Source organism: Heliangelus exortis, chromosome 7 (genome assembly GCF_036169615.1).
Source record: "Heliangelus exortis chromosome 7, bHelExo1.hap1, whole genome shotgun sequence".
Lineage (NCBI taxonomy): Eukaryota > Metazoa > Chordata > Aves > Apodiformes > Trochilidae > Heliangelus > Heliangelus exortis.
Window position 1 is genome coordinate 17,269 of NC_092428.1, and position 14,522 is coordinate 31,790.

The 14,522-nt window shown below is 48.2% G+C and overlaps 1 long non-coding RNA gene across 1 annotated transcript in view; it reads right to left on the minus strand.

The window, feature by feature from the left end:
- Window positions 1-223: 223 nt before the first annotated feature.
- The window catches only part of LOC139798097 (uncharacterized), a 43,493-nt gene continuing 29,194 nt past the window's right edge, over window positions 224-14,522 (minus strand). The window contains exon 4 of the long non-coding RNA XR_011726718.1: window positions 224-278. This is a non-coding gene — a long non-coding RNA (uncharacterized lncRNA). The remainder of the gene's footprint in view (window positions 279-14,522) is intronic.

The following is a 14,522-nucleotide window of genomic DNA, read 5'->3' on the forward strand; positions in this document are numbered from 1 at the left end:
GAGATATTGTCTCCAACAACACCCAGGCCACTGGGACATCTATCTCCTGCTCCACTACCTTTGCCCCTCGCCCATCTGTCTGCCATCTCTTTGGGGTACCACGATGAGGTTAGGAAGGCACCTGAAAAACAAAAAAAACCCACAAAACAACAAGGGATGCTCATGACCAACCAATAATACAACACCTGAGAATAACTGCTCCTCCAGCCCACCGGCCATCGCTCACCTTGCCACAGCCACCTCTGGTGTCCGTACCCCGCTTCGCTCGCCGCTTCCACCTTCAAAATGACAACAAACCGTAATGTGGTCAGGTAGCCAAGGGAGGCAGCTTGCCACCAACTGCACACCCTGACTAACCTTCAGCTGGTTCCCTTGTCTCCTCCTCCATCCGTTTCTCGCTCATCCTTGACTTGCGGGATCTGAAAAACAGGATTACGCAAGTTACCGCACCGCCGCTCAACACCGAGTCGGTCAGGTTGTGGTGCTTCTGTGGCCCCTGATCCTACCCAGCAGGCAGGGCAGCTCCAAGCCAAACACTCACAGGCACAGACTGACCCGAGACACAGCCACGTGAGTCACAAGACTTGAGCTCAAGATAAAACTCGCAGCAAGAACAGGGACTCGGGAATCCAAGACTTTTGGGCAATAAGACCTACAGCGATGCGTCTGCAAAGCGAGGGAACGAAGCGATGGATGCCCAAGATGCCGCCTTCAAGACCTGAGGATGCAAGGATGTGGGGAATGAGTCCCCCTCAGGGAAACTGGGAGGACAGAGATCAGATGACAATGCAATTGAGAACGACATTGCGGAAGACGACCATCAAGAAACTTGCAAGTCAAGAGACGGATCTGCAATTTAAACTCATTGTGCAGAATAACACGCTGCTGATCAGTACCGTGCTGATCAGGAAAGGCTTTGCAGGGATGATGCCCAAGATGCGAGACTCGCTCTGTGAGGACACAGAGAAGACCATCAAGACCGGAGGAAGCTCTAAGACAAAGACAAACAACACAAGATACACAACCCCACACACCAAGGCTGGAGCTGCCCTGCCCACCCTAGCATTGTGCTGGAAACTAACATGCTCTGTTCACCCACTCAAACGGGGCTAATTGTAGACAGCCCTCTCCCAGATGCCATCTTCCAAATCCCTCCTGCAACTCCAAGCCTCAGCCCCTCTGCAACCAAGTTCCTGTACTTAGCTTTCAGAGGGCTGTGAGTCTAAATTTATGTCCAGCAACAAAACCACGCTGTCTGACTAGCACGTTCCTGCAGTTTTAAGGTTCCTCTCCAACAACTGCATTAAAAAAAAAAAAAAAAAAAAAAAAAAAAAAAAAGAAAGAAAAGTAATAAGTAGAAAAAAAAAAAAAAAAAAAACTAACAAATAGAAAAAAAAAAAATTTGCATGCAAGCATATTCTTGCTATAAAGAGCTCTAACTTACGGTGGTTTTAAAGTTCTTACCTTAAAGAGTCTTCTCAAACAGCCCAGACAGCTCAACAGCTGCAGTCAGCTCCAGGAGTAGGAGAGCTCTGACCTCAGAGAAGCCCAAGAGCTGACTGAAGCCCCTAGCCAAAGGCTGCGGCTTATATACCACAGGCACCGCCCACAGCTTTTCCCACAATCCCCTGGGAAAGGGGCGTGTGGGATTACCACGAGGTATAAAAGCAGCCAGAGGAGAAGCAGTCAGTTTTCTCCTCTTTCTTCAGTTTGCGGGACAAGCAGAGAAACTCCGTGATGCCGGCTGAGGAATTTGGGGTTTTTTTTCTCTCGTTGTTACTTCAGCGACGTGACCAGGTAAGAATTCAACCCAAAGGGAACCTTAACAGAGTAAAGGTCATTGGAGGCTTGTATTAGAGAGAAAAGAGGAAAGAACAAGTGGGGTGGGTCACAGATACGGACTCACAAAGTCTCCTGAAAGACTCAGAGGGGTGAGAGCTCTGCAACAAAGCTAAAAGTGCACTAAAGGCAAGCTGGAAGGCAGTATTCTGTTAGAGGGGTCATTTTTGGATCAAAGACACTGAAGAAAGCTGAGGGGCACAAGCAGCAGTCTGGAGGGGATTTTAATAGAGTACAGGCGACCCTGGGATGTTGGGAACCGAATGACAGACAGCGTCAGAAGAGCTTCTCGTGGAGCGAAAAAGGAGTAAAATGCGCAACGGAGCCGGAAGGTGGCTGTGGGACGCCGACAGGGGGCGTGAGGTTGGCCTCCGGAGGTGTGGTGGTGAGAGAAGGGTGCTGTGAGAGAGGTAAAAGGCGGCTCTGGGACACGAGGGAAAACCGTATGTGTCCAGTTGATGCACGGATGTCCTCGGGGGCTGAGGGACTGAACAGATGTCTAAGATCACAACAAATGAAGGAAGGGTTCTGGGGTGCAAAGAGAGCCTGAAGAAGGATTCTGTCTCAGTAAGAGAGCTAAAAAGAGCACCGCAGAGATTGAAGGGTGTGGGGCGGCGTGAGGATGGTCTCATAAGGAGCGGTGCCCTGAATGAGAGGGCTCTGATGGGCAATAATGTTGAAGAAGAGTCCGGGAAGACCCTCTGGCAGAGTCTTGAGGGGGAGACCGGACCCCCGTCCCTTTCCGAACGCTTCCTCGGAGAGGACCCTGGGTGTGGCTGGATGTGGTCTTTGCCCCTGGCAGTAAAGCGGAGTTCATACTCTCCCTCTGCCCCAGAGCTGGTGTATTTTGTCTCTGCCTTTTAATACCTCGCTACCTTTCTGCATGATGTGCACCCGTCCTGTTGTGTAAAGGGTTTCTTTAAAATGCATCTTACCCCAGGGTGATTGGTCTCTTGGCTCTTCTGCATGTGCTTTGATTTCACTGGTTGTTTCATCTGAACCTGAAGTTCTGACGGTTTGCTGCCATCTCGAAATAAATTGATCCGTTTGCTTCCTGGTCTCCATATGGAACTCTAATTCCTGAAATTCACCTTTCATTTTGCCGTCTCCGTGTCCTCTGGATTTATCTGGCTCTCGAGGGGGGAGGGGCTTGCTGCGCTGCTTTTCTATTAGTCTGTCCTTGGTGTTTCACGTGGCATCAGTTTCACTAGATTTCAAGGTTAGTTGAGACTGTCCTGAGGTCTATATAGATCTGCTACTTAATATGATACTTTGCCAGATGGGCGGGGTCAGCGCAAAAGACACAGGCACCCAAATAAAGAAGTTAGTTTATATTTACTGATGTATTAAATTATAAGAGAACAAGTGCAGAAACAAACAACAAAACTGAAGTGCGATAGCAAAGTCAAAGCAAAACACACCAGCTCATGTAATTGTTACTATACAGACGCAGCGATAAAGAGTAAGAAAGACGTGTCGCCGATTGCCGTAATGATTCGACTTTCCCTGGATCTGCGGTTGCTGGGGAGCCCTGGTTGTTACGAGGACACGGAGAACCCTTCCCAGCAGTTGGGAAATCCTACACGGTGCGTCCTTTTGTAGGTGAGGAAGCCAGAAAGGGTCCAGTTTTTCGAGTATCCCGTTGCCGCTAGTCCGAAGGACTTGAGCTTTTCTTAACGTGAAAACGTCCGGTCTTACGCCCCCTAACGACCGAAACCGGGGCCTGGCTGGGGCTCAAGTCGCAGATCGTAGGGCTGCCTAAACTATCTCCCCTAGACATGTTACTGGTGGTTACCTAAAATATCTGCCCAGACAATTCAGTATATTGGCTGCTTTTGCACCCTCTCAGGGTTTCAAAAAAATTTCTCAGAATGGGGAGGGTAAGCTACTGCTTTCACAAGCCTTTTTCCTCCTACATACTTAGCTGATCTCCCAGTAAACCAAATGTGCTCCGTCTCAGGATGAGTTAATAGATCCAAGTTTTTTCCAAACCTCATTAAAGATTCATTTTTGAGTGCAAAATCAGGGTTTACTTCTTGATTATTCGTGGGGGGCAGTGGCTAGCTGCTAGTGGAAGGCAGCCACACCATAGCCTCCCACTTTGGCTCTATCTTGAATATATTTGACCCATTGCATGATAGGAATTATGGCAGACAGAGCCGCTTTATATCCTACTGTGAGTTGTTCTAGTTCTAGCGCAGCCCAAAAATGTGCTAATGTAGTAGATGTGTTTGTGAATTCATGTTAAATAATTATAAAGTGTTTGCTAACCCACCTTTGAGAGTACTAATAATATATCTGTCTTCAACATTGTGAAATATGCAAACGTAGGAATTCGTTAAAATGAAATATAACTGTTCTTTGCGTAACTACAAAGCTTAAGGGAACAAGAAACAAGACATCCACAGTTTCTGTGCCCTGAAAACACTACAATGTACATCCTGTTGTGCTAATCTAAGCTGATTTTGCTGCTCACCACATAGCGTTGCAATTTAAGGTGGTTTTACTGCTGACTGCAGAGCGTTGCACAGGAAAGAGCGAAGGAGCGCACGTGCGGAATCGAAGGGTAACGAGAGGGGAAACTGAGGCAGACGCTGACTTCATCCAACGACCACCAGATGGGGGTCAAAAAGATCCCCAGAGATAAAGCGGGCATGCGCCTTTGAAGGCCTGCTTCTCCCAAGAACTAATAAACATAATCCAGCCTATTCCTAGAACAGTCATGAATACGTACTAGAATAGTTATGAATATGTATTAAGGTATGGAATGTAAGATAAAAGATTAAACTTTAAGGCATGTGTGCGAGTGGAGCGGAGACTCTCCACGCACCCAGCGCTGTTTTGCTTATTGCAATTTTATTAATTAAATTAAACTATTAACAGAATATTGAGTCAGTAATTTATAACACTGATAACTCTCAAAGTGGAGTTGTTTTCTGCTTCTGGTAATTTTCTCCCCTGGGCTCCAAGTTCTGTGTAACCCATTTACAGATTTGTTTGAGATCTCTTCTTATTTGTGAGGATCATAAATCCAAAACCTTTTGTTAAGCCTCTTCTGTTAATTCCAAATCACCGTGCTGTTCACTTCTGCAAACTCACACTTTTCCCTTGTTACCTCACATAACAAGGTTACGATTGGTCCTACGTGTCAGATGCGCTGTCTCCAAAAACGAAACAATCCGATGACTGCTAAGAATTGAACACCGCAATACACGCTGCCACGCACTGAATATAAGAAGATACAAAACCATCGACGGGCAGTCGGGCATCTTTTGAGCGAAAAACTACAAATGAGTCTCCGGAAGTCGGCCATGTTGTTACCGGAAGTCGGCCATCTTTTTACCGGAAAACTACAAATGAGTCTCCGGAAGTCGGCCATCTTTTTACCGAAAAACTACAAATGAGTCTCCGGAAGTCGGCCATCTTGTCACCGGAAGTCGGCCATCATTCTACCGGAAAACTACAAATGAGTCTCCGGAAGTCGGCCATTTTGTTACCGGAAGTCGGCCATTTTTTACCGGTAAACTACAAATGAGTCTCCGGAAGTCGGCCATCTTGTTACCGGAAGTCGGCCGTCTTTTTACCGGAAAACTACAAATGAGTCTCCGGAAGTCGGCCATTTTGTTACCGGAAGTCGGCCATCTTTTTAGCGGAAAACTACAAATGAGTCTCCGGAAGTCGGCCATTTTGTTACCGGAAGTCGGCCATCTTTTTAGCGGAAAACTACAAAGGAGTCTCCGGAAGTCGGCCATTTTGTTACCGGAAGTCAGCCATCTTTTTACCGGAAAACTACAAATGAGTCTCCGGAAGTCGGCCATCTTGTTACCGGAAAACTACAAATGAGTCTCCGGAAGTCGGCCATCTTATTACCGGAAGTCGGCCATCTTTTTAGCGAAAAACTACAAATGAGTCACCGGAAGTCGGCCATCTTGTTACCGGAAGTCGGCCATCTTGTTACCGGAAAACTACAAATGAGTCTCCGGAAGTCGGCCATTTTGCTACCGAAAGTCGGCCATCTTTTTACCGGAAAACTACAAATGAGTCACCGGAAGTCGGCCATTTTGCTACCGAAAGTCGGCCATCTTTTTACCGGAAAACTACAAATGAGTCTCCGGAAATCGGACAAACTGAAAGTTAAAAATTTAAGAGCCCCCAATGTCCCCTGAGCGTAGAAACACACCATCTGGGAGATCCTCTGATCTTCGCCAAAACCTGTCAATTTTCTCTCTTACTTCATAGATTCATTTAATCACTCATGTTAGAAGGGGCCCTCAAAGACCATCTGGTCCATCCCTCTACCTCATACTATGGATTCGATGTCTTAACACTTTCTACAATGGGAGGAATCTACCGCTTCTCCTGGGAGACCATTCCAATCTTTTACTGTCCACATGGTGAAAAATGAACTTACGTCCAATCAGAATTTCTCCATTACCTCTTATCCATTAAGCCCCACCTTACCTTGTTGCTGGAGGACCAAAAGAGAGAACTGTTGCAAGACGAACCTCTCTTAGGGCACGGCGCTCCGAGGTCCAAACAGGCGTTTCAGCAGAAACTCACGAATAGTGCTCTGAGTTTATTGCCCTCAGGGTTGCCGAGCCTGGCTCGGAGCTACTGCTCTGGAATCAGCTAACCTATCTCCTGGCTTGCTCAGGAATGAGCTGAGTGAGATTGTGCTCCAGGCCTCACCTTTTATTGGCCCCCTAATCCTGCTCATGTGCAGTTGGGGCCCGCCCTAATCAGGCACAGGTGGGTTTAACACAAGCTCATGCCCACTACCTGGCAATTAGTGGCACCTGGTTGCCTCATTTCACTACAGAGAACAGTGAGCAGCTGACTGTCTGGCTCCTTCTGGTTACACGAGGACAAAAAAAGAACATAGAGTGCAGCTGAGTAATGGGGAACATCCGGTTTCTAAAGGTCCAAAATAGAGAGTTAGTTTGGCTGCTTCACATGCTGTTTCCAGTTGCTGGAGGACTGGTGTCTGTCAGCAAGCCAGCAAGCATTTAAATACCCATTTACACATCTAATATCTGCTTTGACCTATACATCAGCTTTGATACACGCACACAGAATCCCCGGAGCAAAATATCCCCCGTCCCTCCTGGTCCCACACTCCCCCCTCACCTCTACCATACACCCTGACAGCCCTCACAGCCCTTTACCGCTCCCCACTGTAACTCCAGTGCTTAAAACACATCTATGAAGACTATTAGACAGGATTTGTCATTACATTCGTAACATCAAAGCAACGCTCTTGCTGGGGGCAGAAAAAGCTTCCATCCTTCCTTATTCCACTGCTGGGGTAGAGAACCCTGTATGGCTGCCTCTACTTGTATCATGAGAGACACCTACACACACGCTGCCACAGTAGTGGCGCTGCATCCTGCTTAGACAAAGCTGAAAGTAAAAAATGACTCCTGAAAGTAAAAAAATAAATTCACTATCTGCTTGACACCGTCTCCCACAGCATTCTCCTGAAAAAGCTGTCTGCCCGCAGCTTGGACAGGAGCACCCTGTGCTGGGTTAAAAACTGGCTGGAAGGCCGGGCCCAGAGAGTGGTGCTGAACGGGGCTGCATCCAGTTGGCGGCCGGTCACCAGTGGTGTCCCCCAGGGATCAGTGTTGGGCCCAGTACTGTTTAATATCTTTATCTATGACTTAGATGAAGGGATTGAGTCCATCATCAGCAAGTTCGCAGACGACACCAAGCTGGGAGGAAGTGTGGACCAGCCAGAAGGCAGGAGGGCTCTGCAGAGGGACCTGGACAGACTGGAGAGTTGGGCTGACTCCAACGGGATGAGGTTCAACACGGCCAAGTGCCGGGTCCTGCACTTTGGCCACAACAACCCCATGCAGCGCTACAGGCTGGGCACAGAGTGGTTGGAGAGCAGCCAGGCAGAAAGGGACCTGGGAGTCTGGATTGACAGGAAGCTGAACATGAGCCAGCAGTGTGCCCAGGTGGCCAAGAAGGCCAATGGCATCCTGGCCTGTATCAGGAACAGCGTCGCCAGCAGGTCCAAGGAGGTGATTCTGCCTCTGTACTCAGCCCTGGTGAGGCCACACCTCGAGTACTGTGTCCAGTTCTGGGCCCCTCAGTTCAGGAAGGATATCGAGGTCCTGGAACAGGTCCAAAGGAGGGCAACCAGGCTGGTGAAGGGACTCGAGCACAGGCCCTATGAAGAGAGGCTGAGAGAGCTGGGGCTGTTCAGCCTGAAGAAGAGGAGGCTCAGGGGAGACCTCGTCGCTCTCTACAACTACCTGAAAGGAGGTTGGAGCCAGGCGGGAGTTGGTCTCTTTTCCCAGACGACTTTCAACAAGACAAGAGGACACAGTCTTAAGTTGTGCCAGGGGAGATTTAGGCTGGATATCAGAAAGAATTTTTTTACGGAGAGGGTGATCAGGCAATGGAATGGACTGCCCGGTGAGGTGGCGGATTCTCCATCCCTAGACACATTTAAAAAGAGACTGGATGTGGCACTCAGTGCCATGGTCTAGCAACCGCACCGGTGGGTCAAGGGTTGGACTTGATGATCTCTGAGGTCCCTTCCAACCCAGCTAATTCTATGATTCTATGAGGTGTCCACATGTTTATACATATCCTATTTAAATACTTCTATAGGCAAGTATTTCACTTCCTTTCTGCATTCATGTAACTTGTACAACTGTTCACTGATACCATTACATTTTCTATCTCAAACACAGGGATAATTTGACCAGGAATTTTTTGTGTGTTACACAACCGGGATAGCTGCCCAAAGGAGATGCTACCAAACCCCCAGGGAAATATCCCATTTAGAGGGAGACAGAAACATAGTACTTCAGAGCACTCCATCAAAACACCAGCAAAAGATACCTGCAGCATCCAGCTGTCTCTCTGTTCAAAGATCTAGAATAGATAATTAGCTAAACTAGGTAATACGAGATCTAAAGCATGTTAGCAGGGGCTGTTAGCGTCTAAACAATGCAGTTTGTACTTTACACAACTGTTTTTGTTACATTTATGATACAAAAAGTCTGTGATAACTCTTTAGCTTTAATTTTTGAAGGATGATGGAGAGAAGGGAGGGTAAAACTGCAGGAGTCAAACAAATCCCCACTGCTGCAGTATATAAACTTACCAAAAAGGACTCTGATTTGTTAATACATCTGGATGTACCAAAACGTGCAGAGGAATGCATTTTCATCATCTCAACTGCTGCAATTGTGACCCACAAAGCCAGAAACACCATCAACTTGAGAAAGATGTGCTGTGCTTCCATCTTGAGAATGACTCTCTCTTTTTTTGAAGGAGGAGGAAAGAGTCTTGTTGCTGGTGACTTCCGCAGACTCTTTTGGGATCTGCTCTGATGGGGAGTTTCCAAAATGCAACATCTTTGAATGAGAGGCATTTCTGTTTTGGACTCTCTCTTCCCATCTTCTATCAATATTCATGCTGAAGGGCAGTTGTTCCTGGTCTCCCAGCTTAGCTTGCAGCAGGCCAGGGATCAGATTCCTTCCTCAAGAAAAGGCACATCAGGTAACTGGTATATTTCTGCAATCACCAGGCTTGTCTTCATGAAAAAAAAAAAAAAAAAAAGCAAAAGCAGAGTGCCAGCAGGAAGCATCCGGAAGAATCCTATGGGTTGGCAAACCTCTTCTGCGACAACCTCCTTCGCCATCCCTTGAAGTACTCATCATCCCTAAAGACACCCCCCAAGTCATATAGAAATAGCTTAACTTAGGGATATGGCTTAAGTTCTTGTCAGTGTAAGGCTAATGGTTGGCCTCTATGATCTTGAAGGTCTTTTCTAATAGAGGTAATTCTGTGATTAGCACCATGGGCTTCCCCTCACCTGCTCTGTACCCATTCGATGTCAGATACTGCATCTGTCATTGTTTGTAGAACCCAATCTACACCAAGAGACAAAATGACAGGTATACTTGAAGGAAGTCACCAGCTCCATGTTCATCCTCGCTACTACCCCAGCGCACCTCAAATGCTCATCCAGTCCCAAAAGTGGCCTACAAAGTTCATGCAAAAAAGTAACTGCTTCACTGAGTAGCCACATTATTCTCTGCTCTTTGACACTGACCTTGCCTCGGACTACTTGCTACAGTCAGCAGCTTTGTCCCAGTGAGCCTGCTTAGGATATTTGCAAAAAACAAAAGGAACGTACCAAGATGCTGCCTCAAACAGCACCCTGCCTGCAACAATTCCCATCTCTTACTCCTTTACCTTGGCAATTTGCATACCCAGCTTCTGCAATTTTCTTGTTGTCACATGGTGACTACAATAGAACGTATAAACATCAACTGATGCTTCGAACTTCAACAACACACCCGAAAAATAACTGCTCTTTGGTCCCACTAGTCATCACTCACCTCACCCCAGTCACCTTCAGTGACTATCCCACTTCCCTTACTGCTTCTACCTTCAAAATGAGTTAAACACACACTGTAATCAGGTAGCTACCAGAAGCACAATCCCTCCAGCGCTACACACTGACTGACCTGACTGCACTCTGCTCCCTCATTTCTTCTCACAAGCGCATATTTGTCCTTTGCATCTGAAAGAAAGTGTTACACAAGTCACTGGAACGCTGAACAATGGACAGACAATTCCAGACATCTCAATCCTAGTTAGGAAACTAGGTATTACTAGAGTATTACTACCCTCATGCCATTAATAAACACAGCCCCACAACTTTAAACCCATACACATACAACCGTTAACTACTGAGAGGGTCGATCTCCTGCGCTGCACAGGAAAAACCCTCTCATGAGGGTCCCATCACCTTCAAACACCATCAAAGCAACTGCCCACCCAGCCTGAGTATGGCTGCTCCACCTAAGATCGCTGTAAAATTGTGGCCTAAAAACTACAGGCAAACATCACCAGAGACCCTTATGGCTCTTCAATATCCCCAACTCTACAATCTGGGCAGAGCAGCTCCAGGCCAAACACACAAACACAGACCAACCCAAGACACACCACTGCAAACTACAAGATTAAACATTAATAGAAAACTCCCAACAAGAATTACTCTGGGCTCCAAGAAGTTGGCCAAGAAGATCTACAGGGATGCAAGGGTGAGGTAAGGAGGCCCCATGGTGACATCAAGTGTCATAGAACACTTCCTGTTACAATAATTACTCTTCAAAACAACATATCAGATGTACAAGAAGACTAGCATCAAGACCTAAGGATGCAGAGACAAGGTTGCAAATGTGGAAAATTTATGACCAGAGATGCTCATTCGTTCATAAAGAAGATTACAAAAGATGCCTATCAAGAAATTTGCAAGATGCAAGAAAAGAAGGATCCAGGTGGCACTATGATGATGATGATGACTAAATGTGTTCAACACCATGGGGATGATGTTCAATATTACTTGTCCTGTGAGGGACTCTGGAACCCAAGACTTTTGGGCAATAAGACCTACAGCGGTGCATCTGCAAAGCGAGGGAACGAAGCGACGGATGCCCGAGAAGCCGCCTTCAAGACCTGAGGACGCACGGATGCGGGGAACGAGTCCCCCTCAGGGAAACTGGGTGGACAGAGATCAGATGACAATGCAATTGAGAATGACGTTGCAGAAGACAGCCATCAAGAAACTTCCAAGTCAAGAGACCGATCTGCAATTTAGACTCGTCGTGCGGAATAACACGCTGCTGATTAGCGCCGTGCTGATCAGGAAAGGCTTTCCCGGGAGGATGCCCAAGATGCAGGACTTGCTCTGCGAGGACACAGAGGACCATCAAGGCCTCAGGAAGCTCTAAGACAGCAAAGACTGACAACACAAAACACACAACCCCACACACCGAAGCTGGAGCTGCCCTGCCCACGCTGGAATCACACTGGAAAGTAACCTGTTCCTTCACCCACCCAAAGGGGGCTGCTCCCAGACAACCCTCTCCCCTACACTAACTTCAAAACACCACCTGCAGTTCCCAGCCTCGACTCCTCTGCTCAGCCCCTCCCCACCCGCCCCTGGGCCCTCAACTTATCTTCAAGAGCGACAGCAGCACAAAGCCATGGTCGGTAACGAAAACCACATCGTTTGACTGGGATGTGCTTCCAGTCGCACGGTTCCTCTTCATCCCCTAGACGTAAAAAAGGAAAAAACACAACCCACAGATCGCAAACAGCGCTGGCACAAGTCCCACCTAAGCCAACGCACGCTACTTCTGCTGCACTCACCTCCTCGAGGGAGCCCCATGGTATACCACGCACCTTCTCCTTCCAGAGTTGAACGCTAGCACCACCATTGCTCGGGGAACCTGAAACACCAAGAGAAAGAGTTTCTGTTCTGCTGATCAGAAGTCACCAGCCCCATGAACCCCTCGCTACCAACTCAACTCAACTTCAACGCTCATCCGGTTCCAAAGGTGGCACGCACAGCGCCTGCAAAAACAAAAGGAAACGTTTAAGTGACTTGATGTAAAATACACGGCTGACCCAGCCCACCACCATCTCACCTTCTCCAACCGCTCCTAAATGTGTGTCTTTGTCCCTACAAGGATGGTTGTGGCACCTGCAAAAGTCAAAGCAAAAGGAACATGCTGAGGTAGTGCCTCAGCCTCTCACCCATCTGCCTGCCGTCCTCGTGGGGGTGCCAAAAGTAGGTTTGGAGGACACCTGGAAAACACAAAAAACAGGGGATGCCAATGCCTTCAACAAAAATAAAACACCCGAGAAATAACTGCTCCTCCAGCACACCAGCCTTTGCTCACCTTGCCAGAGCCACCTCCGGAACAGATATTCTGCTTCCTTGGCTGCTCTCACCTTCAAAAGGACAAACAAACCATAATGTGGCCAGGTAGCCGGGAGTGGGACCTTCACTCCAACACCGACTAACCTTTGGACGGCGCTCTTCTCTCCTCCCGCTCTTTCATGTACATCCTTGTCACACGGGATCTGAAAAACAGTGATACACAAGTCACTGGAACACTGCCCAACAGCTGAACTATTCAGTTATGGCTCTTCCAGCAAACTCCGGGAAGGGCAGCTCCAAGCCAAACACTCAGACCAGTTCGAGACACAGCCCTCCAAATTACGAGACTCGATCTCAAGAGAACACCAAGCAAAAAGAATATCTCTGGGATCCAAGACTGTTGGGCAAGAAGACCTACGGCAATGCAACTGCAAAACGAGAGGCTGAATCAAGGGACGCCGAAGAACCCGGGCTTCAAGACCTGATGACACGAGGATGCGGGAAACAAAGTCCCACTCTGGGAAAATCCATGACCAGAGATGATGCTGATGCAGGTGGCGATGATGTTTCAGAAGATGACCATCAGGAAGCTTCCCAGATGAAAGACCTATCTACACTTCAAACTTGTCACACAAGAAGAAGATGCTGCTGACTAGGACTGTGCTGATGAGTAAAGGCCTTGCAGGGATGAGGGTCAAGATGTGGGACTTGCTCTGAGAGGACATCAAGGCCTGAGAAAGCTTTAAGACAAAGACATACAACACAAACTACACACCACCACACACCAAGGCTGGAGCTGCCCTGCCCACACTGGCATCACATCAGAAATTAACCCACTTCCTTCACCTGACCAAAGGAGCCTGCTCCCAGACTGCCCTCTCCCCTACACTAACTTCAAAACCCCTTCCACAACTCCCACCAGCCTTGACCCCTCTACACCACTGGTCCCTCAACTTATCTTTCAGAGGACTGGCTCTCCAAAGTCGTGGTTAGCCAGGAAAATAGACAGGAGCAGCCCAGAATAATCCTCAACTTGCAAGGTTCCCCTTTGCCACCTACATTAAAAAAAAAAAAAAGTCACACCACAACACCAAAACAAGCAAACAAAAGAACTCCACACACATAACCACAACACCGAAACGCCTACCAGAATATTCAGCCAGCCCCATTCCCTTCCAAATGTCCCAGCTTCGCAGAAGAGCCCTGCAGGGTCCCACTCGCCACGCTTTCCAGAGTTGGACGCTGTAGGCATCGTCATTCAGGGAACCTAAAAGGCACAAAACTATTGTTGTGCTTGAGAGAAGACACTAGCTCCACAAGCCCTGCACTGCCACCTCACCTCCAGTCCTCATACAGTTCTCATACACTTGCTAGCATCAGGCCAGGGAGGGACAGGCGCCCATCAAACACCCAAAGGGCACCGCTTCTGGACAGCTCGCTCCCCTACAGTAACTTTAAAACCCGAGCCGGCGATTCCTAACCTTGACTCCTCCACGCAGACCCTCCCCAGCCATCCTCCCTTTCTCTTACCTTTCAAACGGCGGGGGCTCTGAAGCACTGGACAGAAAAGTAACCCACATCGGCTGACGGGAATCTTCCCAAAACCACCAAGTTCCTCCTCGTCATCTGCAACAACAAACGGCAGTGCCACCAGAAATAGGACGTCAGCTAAATACCAACCCCTTCCACAAGCTCCTCATATCCCCCGACTCGCCCTGCTCACCGTCTCCTTCCACTTGTTATGGCCACCATTGCTTCTGGCACCTGAAATACCAGGAGACACAAAATTCCCGTTCTGCTTGTCAGATCGAGCCTCCTCGTTACCATCCCGTCTCACCTCCAGCGCTCTTCCCCCTCCAAAGGGGGCACGCGCAGCTCCTGCAAAAACAAAGGGAAACCCTTAACCGAGTTGAAGCAAAATCTCTGGATGAGCCGGCCCGCAACCATCTCACCTTCTCCGACCGCTCCTCAACGCGTGGTTTTGCGT